Raw genomic sequence first — 22,541 nt, forward strand, 5'->3', positions numbered from 1 at the left:
AACTCCCTCAGACCGCTAGTCCTAATACAGTAGTCTCCAACATTTTTGGCACCAGAGACCAGTGTCGTGGAAGACAATTTTTCCACGGATGAGGGGCGGGGGGCAGTGGATGGTTCAGGCAGTAATGCAAGCGATGGGGAGCGATGGGGAGTGGCAGATGAAGCTTCGCTCACTTGCCCACTGCTCACCTCCTGCTGTGCGGCACGGTTCCTAACAGGCTGAGGACCGGTATGGGTCCTGGCCCCGGGGTTGGGGACCCCTGTCCTAATAGACTCAGTGGAGGCCGAGCTAGAGTCCTACTACTTGACAATTTATTTTTGCTGATCTCTAAGTAAATCAGCATTTGTTATTCTTCACTTTAACTTTTATTTGACTTGCTTTAACAAAAGAGACATAGTAAACATTTTCTGATAACGACTGACACATTCTTCACTTATAGAATTACTTTCGTTTTGCATTAGATTAAAATGTGCAACACTGTTGTTTTGGATTATTTTCTATGATCTAATGTATAAAATCATGCATTAAAAATTCAATATGATACTTTTGGGGACTTCCCTGGTGGCGCAGTGGTTAAGAATCCGCCTGCCAATGCAGGGGACATGGGTTCGAGCCCTGGTCCAGGAAGATCCCACATGCCGCGGAGCAACTAAGCCCGTGCACCACAACTACTGAGCCCGTGCTCTAGAGCCCGAGAGCCACAACTACTGAGTCCACGCGCCACAACTACTGAAGCCCGCATGCCTAGAGCCTGTGCTCCGCAACAAGAGAAGCCACTGCAGTGAGAAGCACGCACACCACAACGAAGAGTAGTCACTGCTCGCTGCAACTAGAGAAAGCCCGCTCGCAGCATCGAAGATCCCACACAGCCAAAAATAAATAAATAAATAAATTAAAAAAAAATTAATATGATACTTTTAATTTCTTAATTTAAAAAAGCCAAACCACAATTGTATTATTTTAGCAAGAAAAAGAAAACTCATGATACTTAGCTATACAGTTAAGTTAAACCAGAAATTGATATTTGTACAATTTCTCCTCCTTGGAAGCAGCAGGTGTATAACATTATTATACATTGTATTTATGCTGCATGCACAGAAAATTGACTAGAGACCCTGAAAGTAGGCAAGCTCTTTGGAACCCAGACTGGATTACCAAGCTGAGTACCCCTGCAAAACAAACTCTCTGTCTGAATATATGAAAGGTACTAAAAGAGAGTGAAAACCAGTTTTACTTTTTCTTTTTTAATTATTTTTTTAATTTTTGGAGGAGAATCAGCAGTGGAAGAAAAGATCACTTCCTCTGTAGACACTATGGGTTTCGGATTCTGTAAACTCTGTCATGTAACTTGACCCCAAAGCTAATGAAATCCTGTTAGACTTTCCCTGCCCTCCTTCCTGCTTCCACCTTTTTGATTGTCTCACCTTTGAAAACCTCGATTTGTACTTGTATACATGTGTGATCCTCCCGCCATTGTTTGGCTTTTTACCCAGGCACTTTTCACCTACATCCTCTCCTTCCCTGTTTGGCAGTCGGTTGGGCTTCTTCCTGCCTTGAATACCACATTCCCGAGTTATTCAAGCTCAGTCATTAGCACCCTGTCCCCCTACTAAAATTATGAATGAAAAGCCTTGTTGTTCTTTACAAATAACTCAGGCTTCCTCAGTCAGTCAAATTCGAATGGAAGTGACTGCCGGACAAAGGGGTGGGATGACGGACAGTCCTCACAGCGAGTCATCAATGCCCACAGGAAGTTTTTTAAGCAACAATCTAGGTAGAGAGGGTTGGGCGCTCCCGGAGGACAAGCCTACAGTGGGGGGGCTGGGGGGTGCTCTTTGTGTCCATTTGGATCTTAGGGAAAGAAAAAAAAAAGTCCGAGAAGACCAGAGTCAATTTTGCCCTTGCAAGAACTTAAGAATCCTTCCATGGAGACATCTACCTTGCGGTAATGCTGGTTGGAACTGACACGCACAGACAAAAGTGAAGGCACTGACCATTTACTGGGCTTTGAATGCTGAACCGTGCAGGAGTGGGTTACAGACTGGGGGCTGCACGACTCCCCGCTGGGAAGTTGCATTGTCCTGGGCCCCTTTTTCACAACAGGGGAAAAGGTAATTGACAGGCTGATTGTTTGGCCGGGACCCCCGCTGTTTTAAAATCCTGGAAGGCCCCAGTCACACGTTGTCAATAACAGCCATCGGAGGTGCGGAGTGAAGGACTGTTCAGGAAACAGTTTGAGCCCTTCAAGTGGACAGGCCTCGGTGACTTTTCTTGCACTCTGGCTGCCACAATCAGCCCATTCAAAAATAACCTTCAAGTAATAAATCAGACTTGTTTCCTGAACTATACAAGGAACAGCTGGTTATTTTTCCTCCCTTTTTTTTTTTTTCAAAGACAAAAAAAAAAAAAGATTTTTACTACAGGAAATCAAGCATGTCAAAATTTGGCAAAGCAATTTGGATGATTTAACAGCTAAACACTTCTCTTTTTAATGTTATGCTTTCATCGGTCTTTTTTTATTTTGGCTTTTCATTTTTGCATTCTGTTTGCTGCCGTGAGTGTCCCTTATCTGTGCTTTCCTCCCTTTTGAAAGGAAAATGAGTTTAGTATCTTGTCCTTAGAATATCTTTGGTAATTTCTAATGTGTTGGTCAAGACGCTCAACCTATTATACAGCTGAAATTTGTTTTCTTCTACAGAGAGAGTTTGGATTTAGACCTATAGCTCCACATATCTGTTTCTCGTGGGATCCATATATTTTGGAGTTCTGATGACAAGGCAGTTTTTCTTCAGTCTGCTGATTTAGGAACCCCAAGCTAGTACATATGTCATAACTGAAGTAGTCTGCTATTTTAAGAAAGTACATTTTGAGCGTTTTTGGTCTTTTTGTGTCTCTCTTTGTGCCCGTTTTTGTGTTTTCTTTGTGTGTTTCTTTCCCTCCTTGAATATGTTTGCCCTTCAGATTTTGGAAAAATCTGCCAACCTCTGACTGACCTTAGCAATAATAAGTATAAATATAAGTATAAATGATTAACATAAAACAATTCCCTTCTGTGATGATTACTGTTTATCTTTATTTTATAGATGCTTGATATTTCAAATAGAAATCCATTCCAAATGAAAGTGTTTATGATCTATCAGTGTGTACCTTAGAGATTAGCTTTTCACAACTTGTGGACATTTAGAATTAAAAAAGAAATGTATTTGAGAACCTGTCAGATTTCAATGCACTAGGTCAATGTCAATCAATTTAAATATAATTAAACAATAATGTTAGGATTAGATATTAAGATTATGTAAAACATCTATTTTACAGGATATTTTTACTACTATTTAATAAAAACAATTATAATTTAGCATTAAATGAGAAATTATAAATTATACTTTGGGATTTGGTCCTTTAATAAACTTATTTTTCTTTATTTTGTTGAAGAGATTATTTGTAATAAAACACTTGTAATGAAAGGTATGTTTACAGGAAGATAATAATGAAATTCAATTTGTAGTAGACTTAGGTCATTGTAGGCTTCTTTTCTTTTTTCATTTCTTTTCCTTGATATTTGCAATAAATGACAATGCTATAATAGCACAAATAAAGCCATCTTTGTGCTACACGATTTAACTTACACACTTTGTATGTATACAGATGTCTTGGCTGATACGAGTGTGAATTTAGCAGTGGGTGTGGTTTCCCTGTAAATGTTTCTTCCATATATGGCTGATATTCATACCGAACCTGTTTTGATGTAACATTTCTTTACTTTCAGCATTTAAGCTTCGAACATGTGATACGTGACTGGATGGAATTCCTGGAGAACTGTATTAACACGTTTCAAAGAGTTGAATCCTGAGGTTAGTACCATGTCAGAAAATTTGAGGATTTGCACAGTATTTATATGTAGGGTTCATACATGATTGTATAATATCATTCATAAGTGAATCAGAATATAAATATTATATTTAAAATAAGGTAAAATACTCAGCTCTGTACATGACTCGTTTCTTATTAAGGCACAGCCTTTTGTCTCCCTCAGAGATGCTCAGGAATTGATGAGTTAAGTGGACTTTGAACCTTCTGGTACCCTCCCGCAGCCTCACAACTCCTCCCCGTGGCCCTGTGGACTCTGGCCACAGGAGGGGCGGGTGAGATGGTGGGTGTAGACTGAAAGTGCTCGGTACAGACTTGCTTTCTGGCCTCCTGTTCAGCTGCCGGTCTCACAGCTTGCCCTGAGAATGGACTTCCTGTGCTGTCATTTACACTCAGTATCACACTAAGCACTCTTTGTCACTCAGCTTTTGAGACAGAAGGGGGCGAGATAACACATCTAGACTGTTTGTGTTGACTTTGTGGATAAAGTCAAGGGCTGGAGTCAAGAACCCTGGGTCTTATCCTCATTTTGCAACTGCCTTTCCTGTGACATTGAGCCAGGCTTTGGACCTCCCCATTCCTCACTTTTTCCTCTTCTATCTAATGAGGATCAGTATGCAGTGTTCTCTTATTTTATCAGGAAGGTATGGTTGTTGAAAGATTTTCTAAATGCTTGAAGCCGCTAGCAAAAGGAAAAAGAAATCAGATAAAATGACCCTTTTTTGCTTTTTGGGGAGAGATGGAAAGGAAACCACAGCTGGTTAATTACTCCTAGAAATAATTCATTCTCCAATCCTGTAGGTAGGGAATTTTCCCTCCTACTCACGTCAGTTTTTTTCCTCATCCTTTTCTTTTGCTCTTTTCCTCTCTCCCTCTCTCCCTCCCTCTCTCTTCCTGTCTCCCCCTGCCCTTCTTGTCTGTCTCTTTCTCCCTTCCCCTCTACCCCTGCAATGTTTCCTTCATAGCAACATGCTGTGAGATCAAGGTGTGTAGAAATTAGCAAAGCTGAAGAATACCTCTAAAAGGCTTTGTCCGCTGTGGGTGAGCGGAGACACTGGGGACACAAGGGGGGCCTTCTGAGTTGACTGGGTGGGGAGTGACAGTAAGGGCTATGGAAGCTTTTGCAAATATATGGGACTTCAGAGACAGTTACCAGCTGGCAAGCTGGGTCTCTGGGGCCTAGGACCACTTATTTAGAGGTTCTTTTTGTGAAGAGATGGGGTTGGAAAAGGGTTGGAACGTATAGTGAAATTCAGGGATTCTCTCAATGGGATAGGATGGAGGGCCTCTTCTGGCCACAGCTGTGGCTACATCCTTTTCCTTTTTCACTAAATTATACAACTGAATAGAGTGTAGCTTTGAGTGGAAAGGGGTTTCATCTACTGCAATTAGAGTGTATGAAATATCATGAATTGTAAAGAGTGCATTTTAATACATTTCACTTTTTAAAAACCTTTCGTCGTTGAGTTTTATTGCTGTTGTTTTATTTTGTGAAGACCTTGGTAATATAAATTAGAAACCAGATATTAATTCACATAGTATTCCTCGTGGCATTTTAAGAAGGGTGTTGTATATGCTGGCTTGCTTATTTGATTTTCCAGATCCACAAATCCGTTCATATGTGCTTAGATTTTTCACTCAAAAGGCAGCAGTATCATTTTGGTGGTATATGCTTTTGATCTTTTGTACATACATGGTTTTGATATGGCCTGACATTGTGTTTATTTGATATTTCTTATTGAATCCTTTGTATATTCATGGATGTTTCATGCTATTTTGCTACCTATTGATAGGCTTTTTTAGTGTGACTCCCCCCATTAAAAAAAAAAAGCAAGTAAAAACCTACTACATGGGGGATATATATATATATATTATATATGTATATAATATATATACATAAATATATAATATATATTAAAATATAATTTATAAATATATATATTTTACTTGTTTTAATAAGAAGGATATGAAAAGATACATACCAGTCTGTTTATAATACACAGGATCTGAAGGGGAGGCAGGAGCTTATTAACTTTTTAAACTTTTTTCCTGATTTGTTTCACTTTGTACAACAAATATATATTACTTTCTTAATTAAAACATTAATAAAGAAAATGTTTCAATACTGATTTAATATAAACACTTAAAGAGGAAATTTAGTAGTCATAGATATAATTTGTATTTTACAAGGTTTTTGCCAATCTTGGTAAAATGTCTAAAAATCCGTAAAGAAAGGACAGTGCCTTTTGTTTTTAGAGCACACATACAAAAAAGCAATGGTTGGCGCTCCCTCTGCTGGTTTCCCTACAAGAATTAACAGGCCAACTTGGGAGGATGAAAAGATAACGAAAATTATGCTGAGTCTTTGATCTTCAAACACCCTTTCCACATACACATTTTATCCCTGATTGACAGCAAGTGTCAAAGCAGTTTGTGAAAATGGGTTCTCTCCTGACATTTAATAGTGATACTGAAGTTAGGCTAGATAATTATAACCCTTTTTAAAAATGAATTGCTCCTTTTTCATATCATAAGCTAGGATGTAAAACACAACTATTCTTAATTTATTGGGAATTTTTGAGTGGGGATTAATCGTACATGACTAGCTCTCAATAACGGGATCTAGTAGTTGGCTATTTGAACGTTTTCACATTAGTAAGCAAAACTGATGGGGGAGTGACATTATCATGGGCCATTTTAAAAATTAAACCTTGTTATATCATTACTGTAATCTGTACATTCTTATATAAAAGATATTTGAAAATTTCTTAGTTTAGTTAATACTGATATCCAAACTATAACTAAATATTCTTAGAACTCATTGAATTAATCAATTCCCCGCCCCCCACCCTGGGAATCCTGACTTTCTTGGATCAGAGTATGTTGAGCCATATATACTATCCATTGATCAAATATTGGTGTTAAATCATTCCTAAATCTTTATTGTATTCTGTGTTATATATAATACGGTATTCTGTGTCTTAAAGGTGTTTAATGTGAAGATTCTGTCTGTACATATTCAACTCCTTCCACTAGCTTTTGCCTTTAGGTAGGTGTCAGTTATGGTATAAACTGCTAGAATATACGAAACTATTTCCCTTAGGGATATATGCATTTAATAGGGAGCTCTGGAGAATCTATAAGCTTTCAAAAGGAGCATTTTTAATGGTAGGTTTCAGGGAGAGAGCTTTTGTAGTAAGACAAAGTAGACCGGAGAAGGGTCACCTCTGGAGAATGGACAGGCCCTTGGGAAAGGAGTGGAGAATTAAGACAGCTCCAAACAACAGGCAATAAAGAATGGGGGAGGTGCTGTTGATCAGGGAAGAACAGGAGCTGCATTTCCTTGGTAAGAGAACTGCTCTCCTTTTAAAAAGTCATCTCTGTGAGGGCTGCTCAGGGAATGGCAAAGGAGAAAGGAAATAATAGGGTAGAAGGCCAGATCTCATAAATCAACTTTACCCATCACTGATGAGCCAGATACCATAGTCAGATCAGCCTAACGCCCTGGAAAACACCAGGTAGAGATTTAGGCAAGTGACAATGTTAGGGACAGGCAGTTTCACGTAGCAGAGATCCAGTCACACTCCTGGAGTTTAAGCAAGGGAATTCTAGGCTCTAGAAAGAGTGGAGAGGGTAATGAGTGTTGGGGGTTCTGGGTGTATTGAAGGTGCACACACTGTAGGACTCCAGTGCTGGAGGACCTGGAGGACCAGGCAGTGCCTGTGGTTGGACTCTAAGGTCAGGAGAATTCCTGGCAGGATCCGTGTTCTAGATCGTGGGATATGAGCAGTTAGGGTCAAGGCTGATTTGATAGTGACCCCAGTGTACTAGCAAATTCCTTCATCCTGAGTCTGGAGAGGGTTTGTATACGAGCCCATGTTCAGTTAAGACCTACAAGCCACACAGATAACGGTCCAAAGCAGGAATTTTAGGAGATATATTATTGGATGGGAGGTCATGCCCCTTGCATCTCAAACCATGATATATGGGCCAATGAACACTTAGCCTACTTATAAAGTCACTGTGCATTAGAGGTAGGGATTAAGAGACCAGAACAACTCTTCTTCAAACAACTTTTATATTATATTTACCATCAGTCCCTCATAATTGTTCTCTAATTTTTTATGTCTTTGTTTTTAGAAGTGTCTCTTCAGATGATATATTTTAAGTTTCTTAAATGCAGGACTGTTTTTTTCAGATCTTTTACATTTCCCTAAGAGCTTTAACTTAATTTTGTACCCAGATTATTCTAAATGACAGAGATGTTAGGGCTTTGTTTGTTTGTTAGTTTTATTTTTTCCAATATGGTCTATAGAGCAAATCCCCTGAGTTTCTACATGAAGGTGGGGAGGGAAGGGAGCTTTGATTTTACATATTTGGCTTTTGTATAGTATTTCCCTTGAAGAAAGAACTGCCCTAAAAATTCTCAGAAAACTATGAGTGTGTTTGGTTGATGATCATCACATTGATACTCAGAAGCAACTGAATGTAGGGAACTTTTCATAGAAGGCCTACATTCTGAAATGGATTCTTTTTTAATTGATTTCTTTATGAATATATTCTTTATGCATTGTTTAGTCTTATATGAATTTGGTCCTATATGACTCAACTTAAAATTAAATGTGTTTCTTTTTCTTGTTTTGTTCATGAAAGTGATTTTAAAAGCCATGCTTCTTATTGTTAGAAGAACTATTAGTCAAAGAGTGCTCATGTGTCATAAACCTATGTCCAGGAGAAGTGGTTTGGAAAGAGAAAACTCTTATATATTGCCCAGGAGTTCCCCAACAAATAGATGATGTATTTAAATGGATGTGCATTTTCCCTACCCTTGGACCACATCAAATCTGACACTAAGACATTACATGAAATTTCTAAAAATCTTATATTTGTATTTGTATGGAAATATATATGGAAATATGTTAATATAAATGTTTCAGACATTAAAAAAAAAAAATCTGACACTAAGCAAGGAATTATCTAAATCAGGCTAGGAAGCATATAAAGGCTAGTAGATTTATTTTAAGGCCCTTTTTAACCAAAGCTACCTTTTCGCTTTATTTACATTATCTGAGAAAAAAGTGTGAATTAGGTACCTTCTTCCTTGCCTTCCATTCTCTTCTGATCAGAGAGAGAGAATCCTTTAGACATACCTACCCTGTTAACAGTAGCCATTAGTCACATGTGGCTATTGGGCACTTGAAGTGTGCTGTAATATATACACTAGATTTCAAAGCCTTAGTAGAAAAAAAAAAGGATGGTGAACTAGTTCATTTATATATTCTTTATATTAATTATACATTGAAATGACAATAGTTGGGTTAAAGAAAACATTATTAAAATTAATTTCTTTTAATTAACTTCCATTTCTTTTTACTGTTCAGTATTCAAAAATGTTAATTTACATATGTGGTTCACATTTCTATTGGACAAAACTCCTGTAGACCAATAGTTCTTAAACTTTTTGGAATAATAATGTGTTCCTTTGAGAATCTGTTAAAAGCTCAATAAATCATAGAGAGATAGATACTGTCAGTTCTGCTATACCTAACATATGTGTTCCTAAGACTCACCGTACTGTGCAAAATCATGCACTGAAAGCTACAGGGCTGGGATTGGAGTAAACACTCAACAATTTTGTCAGTGACACATAAAAAAGATAGCAACATAATAAAAATGGTAGCACAGTTTTATCCATGGTGAATGGTAAAGAAATATGTCAGTATTACAATAAATATGGCACTTGACCCTGAAAATGTCTCATTTGTCTGTCGGGGTGGGAGCTCCTACGAAACTGCCCCCCTTCCAAGCCTGCCTTGTTCCCGTGGCTGCCACCCTGTGTGCCAGAGGAAGAGAACATTAGGAAGGTAGAAAAAAAGTGAGGGAAAGAGAAATAAAGAGAGAAAAATGATAGAGAACAGAGGGGAAAAACACAAAATAGGCTGAGAGGAAAGGGGAAAAAATGAAAGAAGGGAGGGCATGAGGCCGAAATGCAGCGTTGCAGCGTATGAGTGATCGGAAGGAGGTTACCTGAAATCAGATGGAAAGTTGGAAGAGCACATGCAGAAAGTTGGAACAGTAAACGGAACAGCAAATGTAGGTAGAGCTCATTGTCCTTGAGAGGTGTGTGCATTTTGCTGATTTGTGCAAAGCTCAGTTCAGCTGGGTACAGTTTTCTGTGTTGGCCTGGAGATGAAATTGGCACAAGCAAATCCAAAATTACTGTTGTGCTAAAATTTTCCCTAATTTATCAGTCACGTTGGAACAAATTCACGTTTTCAAAACAAGCATTCTAGCAGAACTGACTGTAGAAACATACACCATGATAGATTGTCATGCACAGCCCACGTTTGCAACCTCCAGACTGGTGGAGTGTCAGAGCACGCCAAGCATTAGGAAGCAAAGCTGAAATGCCAGCATTTGGTTTTTTCAAGGTGTTATAGTCACGATAGATTATGAGAAGGGGGGCCTGGTGAGCAGTTTGTGGAGCGCTGAGTGGAGTGTAGGGAGTGAATGCATTATGGGTGTGTATCCATGGGGGTGGAAGACATTGAATTTGAGATGCAGAGAAGGTACCCTTTCGATACCAACTGAGAATGATCTATTTACACAAGCCTTTTCTAATCTATGCTAGAATTGCCCAGGAACTATCCCAGTGACAGGAAATGAATGCTTGGTGAGAGGGAAATTCTAACAAGTAGTAGAGAAAAAGAGCAGATACTGTCTTAATATTCTGCTTCTATTTATTCTGGGCTTTAGTTACAATTCAAAGAATTTGGTTCCTGTGAATTCACAGAAATAGGTCTAAGGATCTGTCAAGGGGAAGTGAATTGAGAAGATCTTCAAGTCACTAAGAGTAGTGAAGTAACTTTGAAAATTAAATCAAACCATTGAAGGTGGTTGCCCATTAAACATAATGATACTAATGAAGATGATGATGATAATCTAATATTTACTGGGCTCTTAGTATAGCTGGGGACTATACTATGTGTTTTATGTGGATGATTTTATTTAACATTCACAACATTTTGAGGAAAGATTTTTACCTTTCTTAGGTACCTCTTTTTATGGATCGAAGTAACTCTGCCAACATCACACTGAGAGCAAGTAGCTGAGTTGGGGCTTGAATGCAGGCAGTCTAAAGCCAGTGTTCATGTGGAAACTACCAGACTCTCGTCTTATTAGTGGTCTTGCTGGGGACTTTCCTTGTCTACTGTTGTATATTCTGGTACTGTTTAAATTTGTGTAATGAAATGCTATTACTTAGGTTATTTTTAAAACAGGAGAAAAATACACATACACAGACGGGTTTAAAAGAGAAAGCCTAGAAAAAAGAAATAAAATAAAAACGATTTTAAAAAGTGAAAATCAACTTTTAAATTCTACAGCCAACATTTTATAATACATGTATTTGGGTAGCATGACTTGAAAATGTTGTTACTTGATACACATGTGCAGGGGGCTGTCTATCCATTTGTAGGCCCCTTGGAGAGTTCCCGATGCCATCAAATGTACACAGGATTGCCAACAGTAAATTATAGTAAGAGTGGGTGGTATAATCAATTTTAAATTGCTGTTCAGTTTTATAGAAGAAATATTTAATATTCAGCTATTAAAATGTTAACAAATGCCATTCATTATTTTCAGAAATGGGTAGAAGTAATCATTTTTCACATGTCCAGTTAAATTGTCTTGTGTGTCTGATACAAGGATGTTATGCTGTACCAAAGGTAACACATTATTGTAAAACCCTAAGTTGCATGTTTGTTCAAATTATTTCCATTTGCTTATCTTTGCTCTAGATTCTAATTTATAAGAAGTATATAGTAAGATATTCATATTTAAGTTAAATCTATTTTTAAATGAAAAAAATTTTTTTCTGTAAGTAACAATGGGTAGTGCCAGATTTTATTCTCTTGTTTTATAAAAAAGAATAAAATCTATTTATTGTTTATTTATTGCTTTTCCAGATACTTGGTTCTTGTTAGTGGATTAGAAATGGTAGATTTTAGAATGAAAGTAGTGTTACCAAACCAAACTTGGGTCTACTTGCCCACCTGCAGTAAAGCCAATCTCCTGACCCTGGGTTGTGGTGAAGGAAAATACAGCATGTATCGCAGGGCACCAAGCAAGGAGTCCAGGCAGCTAGTGCTTAAAAGGCCCCAACTCCCTGAAGGCTTTCAGAGAAAGGTTTTTAAAAACAGGGTGAGGGAGGGGGTTTTGGGGGTGTGTTATCAGCACATGGACATTCTTCTGATTGGTTGGTGGTGAGGTAATTGGGAATCAACATCATCAACCTTCTGGTTCCAACAAGTCTGGGGTCTGCGTGCTTGTGGGCAGCATACAGTTAACTTCTTCCACCTGGTGGGGGTTTCAGTATCTGCAAAACAGCTTAAAGGATGTGGCTCAGAATATTATCTAAAGCCTTTGAGGAGGAACTAAAGGTCCTTGGCTTTGTTTAATGGCTAAAGTATTATTCTGTCTTGTTTAACTGTTTTCCTGTCTTTCTGCATTTTCTCACTTCTCTGATTAAATTTACTCTTTGGAACTTGGGGAAGGCCCAGGAGGCTAAAGTTTTTTAACAGACAAGAGGCAGGCGTAGGACATGGTGGGGCAGCGGGGAGTCGGTTCTGGGAAGGCCCCATAGGGTCCTGCTCGGTTACAGTAGAAGACCATCTCTCCTCCCCACTCCCCCCAACTCTTTTAATCCCAAGTTTCAGATGTTCCATGACTTGGGAGATGTCATGTCACAACATTTTTTTCTGTTCTCTGTTGTGTGAGAGGAAATAAGAATACACATTTGCAAATGAGATTTTTCTAAAGAACTCTGTTTTTTTTTAGAATCACAGTAGGAACACATTTTCTCCTATTATTGGATAAATACCTAGTGAAGTACTTTCTCTCTTCCTCAGATTCCTCTTCAGACTTCCCTGGAGGAGAACTATGTACCTAACTTTGTTCTCTGCATCACCTTACCAGGCCCCCCAAACGTTCTTGGCTGCACTTCCCAGATAGATGGAATGTCTGGGACTGCTCAGGGGGGCCTGTCAGGGACAGCTGCTCTGCCCTGCAGCACTGGCCACAGCTCAGCTGCCCTGAAGGGAATATTCCTATCGCTTCTCAGGTGGTGTAGCTGCACAGCTCCTGCCAGCAGCCTTGGCCAGGGGCCATAGGAGAGAAAGGAGGGTGGGGAGAATCTCCTTCACTAGCCTAGAGATACCTTCCTGAGCTGAGGGCCTCAAGAGGATTTAGTTCATTCCCTAGTGTTATGGAGGAAAAATAAGAATGATGGGTGGGGCTGATTTTTAATAAAGCACCATGCTTTTCTGAAAAATATGATACTGATCATTTGTAATAAAGGTTTGAGTTCTAGTGCAGCAAAGTTGTTGCCCATGTATTTGTGATATCAGGCAAGTGGACATTAGACTGGCAGTTTCCCTCTGAGTCTGGTGAAAAACGTTTCTCTTAGAGGCTGAGTCATCTTTCCAGTCTTGATCATGAATGAAAGCATTTCTTGGCTGCCCTGGCATTTCCATTGAGCTTGTCCGGGGGACCAGGAAAATGGCGCATGACCAAGCTCTTCCCTTAGCTAGGGAGAATAAGCTGCTGATTGCAGTGAGGGCTGATTTTCCTCTCTGACCTCTGTTCCTCATCCCCCTCCTGCCCTCTCTGCCTCTCCCGCTGGCTCCAGTACATGCTCACACTTAGGATAAGTGCCCCAGGCCAGGGGCGGACAGAAAGCAACACACTTGTGCTTGGCAGGCGAAGCCTGCAAATCCCGGCAAGTGTGCTTACAAGTCAACTCTTGCCCCCGTCACAAATGGCTGGGGAGGGGACCGGGGTTTATACTTTCTTCAATATCTAATATCAATTTGCCCTATCTACCTTTTGGAAACAAATTTTAAAACATACAATAATAACTCTAGCATCATTCTTCCACCACCCCAGTGGATTGGAATGGAAGGATAAAGGGGAAATGGTTTTTCCAGGTCAACTTCTGTGTGCACTAGAGAAAATAAAAGCAATGTGCTAATTTAAAGTCACCAAGCATATCAAGATAGGTAATGTAGAAGAAGGCAGTGAGTCTTGGGGTACTTATTAAATATTTCATCCTACATCTTAACTATTAAACAAAGCACACAGATCAAGCAGAGGAATGTGAGTATCTGAGGCTGGACGTTGTGAGGCTCAATGTTGTGGAAGACACAGCCTGTAGCAGGCCCCCTGGTACTTTCCCCTGCCTTTGGATAGACCCTCCTCTTCGAGAGCATGAGTGTATCCTGGAAGAATGCCGGGGACCTTGCCCAGCTGTAGGTCATCCACTTTCTAGAGGACAGTGGGAGGCCAACGAGGTTCTGAGGCCAACCCAAAGTTTTGGGTTTTTTAAGGATAGTGTAAGAGAAAACTTAATTTTCCTCCTCTACTCTCAATAATTCTCTGACACCAGAGGTGTGGATTTTTCCCACACCAAGTAATTCTCCAATTCTCAGTGGACATTGACCGAGTCTCCTATAAATTTAACTCAATTCTGACACTATCTACCTGGAGATAGCATCAGATCCCACAAGTCAAGGGCTCAGTCCCACAAGACTGCCCCCACCTCAGATGTCAACTGCTACATCCAGATTGCCACCTGTACTTCTGACCAACCAGGGTTTCCATGACCCCCTCCACAGGTTTGATAACTTGCCAGAATGGTTCACAGAACCCAGGGAAGTGTTTCCTTACACTTGCTGATTTATTATAAAAGGATACAACTCAGAACCACCAGATGGGAGAGATCCATAGATGCACATACATGCCCCATGTATGGGGCATGGGGTGTGGAGCTTCCATGCCCTCTTAGGGTGTGTCACCTTCCTACCACCTTCATATGTCTGCCGATCTAGAAGCTTATCAAATCTTGTTGTTCCTGAGTTTTTATAGAGCTTAATCTCCAGCCTACCACACCCCCACCTTTGGGGTGGGAAGCTGAGTTCTCCCAGACCAGGAGGGTACCAACCACAACAGGTATATTGTACACATCTCTGTCATGTTTACTTTATATCTCTGTCTCCAGTCCCATGCATTGAGGTGGTTTCCTGTGCCTCAAGAAAATATTTGAAGACCTAATAGAAATTAGACTGATTTGGTTATATAGAAAGCTCTATAGAAATCAGACCTCAAGCCTGGAAAAGATGAACCACATTATTCAACAATGGCCTCAAGATAACTCATCCCACATGAATGGGTAGGAGATCCAGCACTCCCTATCATGGGAATTGAATTAGTTTGCTAGTTCTGCTATAGCAAAACACCATAGACTAGACTGTTCTCTTATACAACAGAAATTTTTTTCTCACATTTCTGGAGGCTGAAAGTCCAAGATCAAGGTGTTGACAAGGTTGATTTCCTCTGAGGCCTCTCTCTTTGGTTTGAAGATGGCCACCTTCTTGCTGTAGTTTCACATGATCTTTCTTCTGCGTGTGTACGTGTGTGTGTACACTTGTGTGCATGCATGTCCCTGGTGTCTCTCTGTGTGTCCTAATCTCTTCTTATAAGGACTCTAGTCATATTGGATTAGGGCCCACCCTAATGGGGAATTACCTCATTTCAACTTAATGACCTCTTTAAAGGCCCTGTCTCCAAATACTGCCACATTCTGAGGTACTGGGTTTAGGGCTTCAACACATGAATTTGGGGGAACAGAATTCAGCCCATAACAGGAATAATTTCTCTTTGTTCCTCATTTAGATCACCTGAGCAGTAGTTGACCTAGGCCTGGACTTTTCTTTTGAGAGGCAGAATGGTATTCTTGGAAGGAGCATGGACTATGAAATTAGACCTCTAACAGTGTGAATCCTGATTTGATCACTTACTCCTTTTTCACTTTGGGGTCTCTGGGCCTCTACTTCCCCATTTGTAAAATCTGTGTAACATCTGCTTGGGGATTAAATGAGATAACCTGTGTGAAGTGCCCGGGGCAACAGTGTAGGCGATAAGCTTAGTTCTACTTCTCTCCCTTCAAAAATAGGTAAAAGCTTCTGTTACTATCAAGGGAAGACATTCTTCTCTGGCTCCTCTAGTGGGATTCAATACATTTCTCAAAGGGAAAGGAAATGGCAAAGTAGGTAGTTGGAAGTAGTTGGAATACTGATTGTAGGTGTGCCATGTATTACTTAGGCTTTTGTGGGTTGGACTGGGGATTAATAAGCATTTAGAGCCCTTTATTTTAGGGAATGGTATTCAGTTTGGGAGTAGGAAATAAGGTATCAAGGGCTAGTGCTTGCTGTTAGCAGATACAAGAGTTGGGTATGGAATTAAGGACCCAACTATATGATTACTGAGTAAACAGCAAAGCTAGTCACTAGGATGGAGCAAGCATTGCTTGGGTTTGAGGAACAGCTACAGCTCAGTGGGTTTCAAAGAAAACCACATTTGGGGCCACAAGACAACTCTCAACTTAAACCTATTGGTGGATCTAGGACTTAACGCTATATTGCTAAGCAGAACTGCGGGATGTTCACTTGCATTGTAAGCCTTTAGAATTTGTTATCAGAGTGAGACTGGGAGAGGTAGGAGCTGGATTGTGGTCTTCTTCTTGAGGGCAATTAATAAGCATTTTCTGAGCATAATTAGTGCTCCCACACTTTGCCCATTTATGTCATCATAGAAATAACAAACTGGACAATGTATAATTTATAGTTTATCAGCATGTTTCTTTGACTCTCAGATCACTTCTAGAAAACATGTCTGGTGATACCTTTTTTTTTTTGCTATCACAATGCTTTACAGTGCAGCTGCATGAAGAAAGAATAAAGAAATAAAGTTAAGTAGAGAGCTCAAACACACTGTCTGCTGGTAATTTTCCACTACTTAAGAGAAAATGTCACTTTTCTCCCAAACAATCCAATCCTTACTCTTATCACCAATGTACATAACATGATTGATATTGCATATCTGCTACGTAAACATTGCTTTAATATTTTTCATTACTTTTGCCCAAATGACCCTGAGTAAATGTAGTATCTGGCACAAGGTGCTGGAGCCGTGGCAGTGTTTCAAAGCCAGTGGCTTGGTTGCACAACCTGGAACTCTCAGAACTTTGGCATAGCAGGATTTTTTTCTTTTTCTTAAAAAAATTTCATTGGTGATTTCACCTTTATTATCCATGAAGCTCTATTGCCTAGTAATCAGACACTAAATGCTAAAGGGAAGCAAACATATACTTTTAACTCCTTAATGGGGTAACGATAAAAAAAATTTATATTGATATGTGACTAGTGTCCAGTAGTTGGCAAAATATTTTCACACACACACACACACACACACACACCATTTTGGGGAGAAATAGGAATTCATTTTGGCAGGAATAAAGCTTATCTTCCAACAAAAGAGGGGAATGTTATCCCCTCATTATCTTTCTGTAAATGTCCTCATATTCACTGATATTAATATTTGGAGAGAATTTTTAATTTTTTTTTATTATTTTTTATTTTTTAGGCCACACCATGTGGCATGTGGGATCTTAGTTCCTAACCGGGGACTGAACCCATGCCCCCTGCATTGGGAACGCAGGGTTTTAACCAGTGGACCACCAGGGAAGTCCTGGAGAGAATTTTTTAAACCTTCTGAATCACAGTTGTATTTTTATTCAACAAAGGCAAGCTATCTGAACTCTTCCTACTAAGTCAAGCAAATTTCAAAGATGTCTATATTTCCATGTGATACTACATGGAGCTGAAGTACACAATTTTTTTGTTATAGTGGAAAATTAAATGGAGGAAACTGTTTTGACTCCATCTTTAACAGTTCTATTTAAAAATAACTGTTATATACAAAAATAAACAAAAGGACGAATCAAAACTTATAAGATTTTGCACAGCAAAGAAACCATAAACACAAATGAAAAAGCAACCTATGGACTGGAGAAAAATTTTGCAAGCAATGAGACTGACCAAGGGCTTAATTTCCAAAATATAACAAATAGCTCATACAACTCAACAGCAACAAGAAAGACAACCCAATCAAACAATCAAAAAATGGGCAGAAGACTCTAATAGACATTTCTCCAAAGAAGACATACAGATGGCCAATAGGCACATGAAAAGATGCTCAACATTGCTAATTATTAGAGACATGCAAATCAAAACCACAATGAGGGATCATCTCACACTGGTTAGAAATGGCCATCATTAAAAAGCTTACAATAATAATGCTGGGATAGGGTGTGTGGAGAAAAAGGAAACCCTCCTATACCACTGGTGGGAATGTAAGTTGGTGCAGCCACTATGGAGAACAGTATGGAGGTTCCTCAAAAAACTAAGATAGAGTTGCCATATGATCTAGGATTCCCACTCCTGAGCGTCTATTCAGAAATACGAAACACTAATTTGAAAAGATACATGCACCCCAAAGTTCATAGCAGCACTATTTACAATAGCCAAGGTATGGAAGCAACCTAAGTGTCCACCAACAGACAAATGAATATAGAAGATGTGGTATATATATACAATGGAATATTACTCATCCATAAAAAATGAAATAATGCCATTTGCAGCAACATGATGGACCCGGAGATTATCATACCAAGTGAAGTAAGTCAGAGAATGACAAGTATCATATGATGTCACTTATATATGGACTCTAAAATATGATACAAGTGAATTTATTTACAAACAGAAACAGACTCACAAAACATAGAAACAAACTTATGGTTACCAAACAGGAAAGGAGTGGGGGTGGAGGGTAGAAATAGGAGTTTGGGATTAGCAGATACAAACTACTGTATACAAAATAGATAAACAACAAGGTCCTACTGCATAGCACAGGAAACTATATTCAATATCCTGTAATAAACTATAATGGAAAACAATATGAAAAAGAATATATATATAAAACTGAACCACTTTGCTGTACACCAGAAGCTAACACAACATTGTAAATCAACTATACTTAAAAAAAAATAAAGTAACTGTTATATCACCTCTCTATGTCAAAAAGAGATGAGTGTATATATGGAATGATCCTAGCTCTTCTTTTTTTTTTTTTTTTTTGGCCACACCACGCATCTTGCTGGACCTTAGTTCCCCAACCAGGGATCAAACCTGGGCCCCAGCAGTGAAAGCGCCAAGTCCTACCCCCGGGACTGCCAGGGAATTCCCAATCTTAGCTCATTTAAACCAGTTAACAGAGTTTTCCTATGCCTACAAAGTAGTTTATGATAATTTTTCCAAATAATTAATTTTTAAAATAAAAGCTTGAGTTATTTAAAGACATCTCTTTAATGTTAATTCATAACGCTCACAATGCAATCATCAATTTTGTGAGACAAACAAAACAAAACTTCACACTAACAGCATCTAAACAGGTTGGGCATAAATTTCCATGATTGGAAAGCTAAACAGAATCACACAAACACTTGGCAATAATTGACAGTTATTTTTCTCTCCATCATCACTATCATCAGGATTCATCACTTTAAAAAAAAGTCTTATTGAGCAGAACTCTTCAAAAGAAGTTTTCTCCTTATAAAAATATCCCCCAGTCCTCATAAAGTCCAAAGTAGTCCAGTTTTCTTCATGCATGGAGGCCAAACTGTTTATCACAAATTTAATGAGATCAACTGAGAAGAGTTTGAATAAGAGGCTAACACACAAGCTGATCCAGTGGAACTAGAGAATGATTGAGTAAGGAGTCTCAGTGCCTGGCTTCTAGCTCTGAGTTTGACACTTGAAAGTTGTTTGATCTTAGGTAAAATCATTTTACCCCCCTACATCCACCCTCAGGGCCTTGGTTTTTACATCTATAAAATGCAGACTCAATACTTGGTTCTGCGTACTTCGGGGCGTACTTCTGGGATCAGATGAGATCATGTGTGCAAAGTGCTTTCAATATTTCCAAGTGTCATGAAAATGTAAGTGGTTATTACTATTTTTTGAGTAGTGGTGCAAAGCTTGGTGGACTTGCTCAGAAAACCCGAGTCCAAGTTTTCCTTCTTCCACTTACTAGCTAGGAGTTCTTTGAGCATGTAAGTGGACCTTTTTCCTTACCTCCAAAAAAGGGGTAAAAATACCTACTTCACATATATAATATATAAATATACAATATATAAAGTAGCTATAAAATCCAAAGTAGTTATCTTCATGTATGGAAGATTGTTACATTGTCATGAGTGCAATCAGATAAAGCAAGAAAGAATTTGTGTAAGAGGTAATATGCAAATTGTAGTGTTTTTTAAGCTGTAAAAACGGTAAAAAAAAAAAAAAAAGAGTTTTTTAAAATTGCGAACCTTCTTGAAAATGTTAAATCCACTTGTTGACAGCGGCTGAATTTTTCTATAAGATGAACCAGCAGTGAAAGCAGGCTTGAAACATCATCAGCATAGGACTTTGCCTGATGGTGAGCAAAGGCCAGTAGTGCTTATCAAGGGACTGGAGAGAGAGACTTCCTACAAGGTCACCAACTCCCTTTGCTGCTGCTACTGGGACCTTCTGTTGAAAGCCAGGCAGAAGGATCTAGGATTTCTTTGTACGAAAGAGTCAAATCTGGCTCATCAAGAGACGACATAGAAAACAATGAACATATAAGTGAAAATCTTTAACTTACTCTTAAAAACTAAAACAGACTTTAAGAACTTGAATGAAAGTGACTTATAGGAAATAGAATATGCAGTCATTAATGACAAAAATCAACACAGCGGTTTCTAAAGCTAATTATTAGTATATCATTGCTCATATCTAATGTTGATTTTTGATATTGGTAAACCACTGCTAATATTGCTTCTGATATGGTAACAAGGGAAGGGAATGCGTGCCAGATATATTGGAGCAGCTCCCCACATTTGCACTGATTTCAAACAGGGTTACAAATGCTCCACTGCTTTCCTGGCTGTTTAGTTTTCCTCAGAAAGTAATTCTCATAGCTCTCCTGTTCTCTAATCTTCCTACTTCAGCTCTTTAAATTAACTTTGTGGCCAGCAACCAACCTACTTGGCTTTTGGTATGTTTTAATAAATATTGTGCTGTTGGGTGATAGAAAGCAGGCAAAGAGTCAGAAGATCATCAACCAGATAGCCTTTTATGGTTGTGAAAATACCACTGCTATTGCCTTTTTTCTATTTTCTGTTTTTGTGCTGTTTCTGATAAGAATGCCTAAAGTGAGAGCAGAATTACCAAGAACCCCAAAGATTCAGAGTTCTGTAGAGAACCAACTAGCAGTTACCAGTGGGGAGAGGGAAAGGTGGAGGGGCAAGATAGGAGTACAGGATTAAGAGGTACAAACTACTATGTATAAAATAAATAAGCTACAGGGATATATTGTACAGCATAGGGAATATAGCCAATATTTTGTAATAACTATAAATGGAATATAACCTTTAAAAATTGTGAATCATTTTGTTGTACACCTGAAACATATAATATTGTACATCAACTATACCTTACTGAAAAAAATGAATTTAAATGAAAAAATGAATTTTAATGAAAAAAAAATTTAAAAATTCAAAGGAATCCTATCTGTGAAGCTCAGCGCAGAAGAGGTGTCTGGGGAGCTAGTCATAGCAGTCTCCCTACTTTCTTGCCGTAATTCAGCCAATGCAGTGTGCTTGCTGCACCGCAAGGGTACCCCATCTGAGGTTCTGTGTTAACCTCCTCTGCAAGATTAACGTGATGACAGATCAGCAGATGTAGTGCCTGGAGAAGAACAAACACTTCATTTTCTGGTGTTTTGAACTCCTCCAAGAAGAGTGACATAAATGAATGAATGAATACATGAATAAATAATGGTGAATGCCAGACAGCATTGATACTTCTGACTGGGAAAGATACTTACAAATCAGTCACTAGCTGAGGACACTTTCTTTAAGGTTCCTCAACAATCATTGTCCTGTCTTTTGGTAATAGCACTTTAACAGTTATAATTTTATAATTTCAGTACACTATCCATTTTGAATAAATTTTTTTGTAAAGTATGAAGTTTGGGTCAAGTTTTATTTTTTTACTTAGTGACATCTAATTGCTCTGCTGTCATTAGTTGAAATGGATATATATATATCTCCATCATTGAATTTCTTCATGGGTAAAAGTGGAATTCAGTGTTTCATTTTAATAGGCATATTTTTTCCTTTAATGCAGGGAATTGTTTTCTATCATGCTTTTGCATATTTTTTATTCCATTTATTGATTTTAGGGAGAAATACAAATCACCAATTTCTGATATATCCATCAATGTAGAGGTAACTCGACTAGTGTAATTTCACCCCTTAACTTAATCTATCCCGGAGAGCAATCAGTGATGCATTGGAGTTCTACACTTTGGATGAAATAAATTAAACCTGATTGGCCTGGTTTCCACTCTTTTCCTTGTGGGAAATAAAAGTCTGAGGGAAGCAAGAACCAGGAAGCAGGATAACTTCTGCTTTCCATGCAGTAATTCCTCCTGGATCAGACCACCCACCTCCCATCACAAAGAGTAGAGTTCTCATCAGTACTGCCTATATCTGAATTAATTAGTCTGCCTAATTCTAGGGTTCAGTTAGCAGGCACATTTGGCTGTCACACTAACTTACATCCTCTAGCTTTGCCTCTATCAATCATAAAGGTGATATTTTGGTTGCCTAAGGTCTGGTATGTCTTTTTTTTTTAATTGTGTAATAATCTCAGCAGGAGAGAGGGGTGCTATTTATCAAGGCCCTCTGA

At 38.8% G+C, this 22,541-nt stretch overlaps 1 long non-coding RNA gene across 1 annotated transcript in view; it reads left to right on the forward strand.

The window, feature by feature from the left end:
* Positions 1 to 22,541, forward strand: part of LOC118884196 — a 118,687-nt gene that overhangs the window by 9,145 nt on the left and 87,001 nt on the right. Inside the window, exon 2 of the long non-coding RNA XR_005017226.1 lies at positions 3,767 to 3,851. This is a non-coding gene — a long non-coding RNA (uncharacterized LOC118884196). The remainder of the gene's footprint in view (positions 1 to 3,766; positions 3,852 to 22,541) is intronic.

Source organism: Balaenoptera musculus, chromosome 18, assembly GCF_009873245.2.
Source record: "Balaenoptera musculus isolate JJ_BM4_2016_0621 chromosome 18, mBalMus1.pri.v3, whole genome shotgun sequence".
NCBI classification, from domain to species: Eukaryota; Metazoa; Chordata; class Mammalia; order Artiodactyla; family Balaenopteridae; genus Balaenoptera; species Balaenoptera musculus.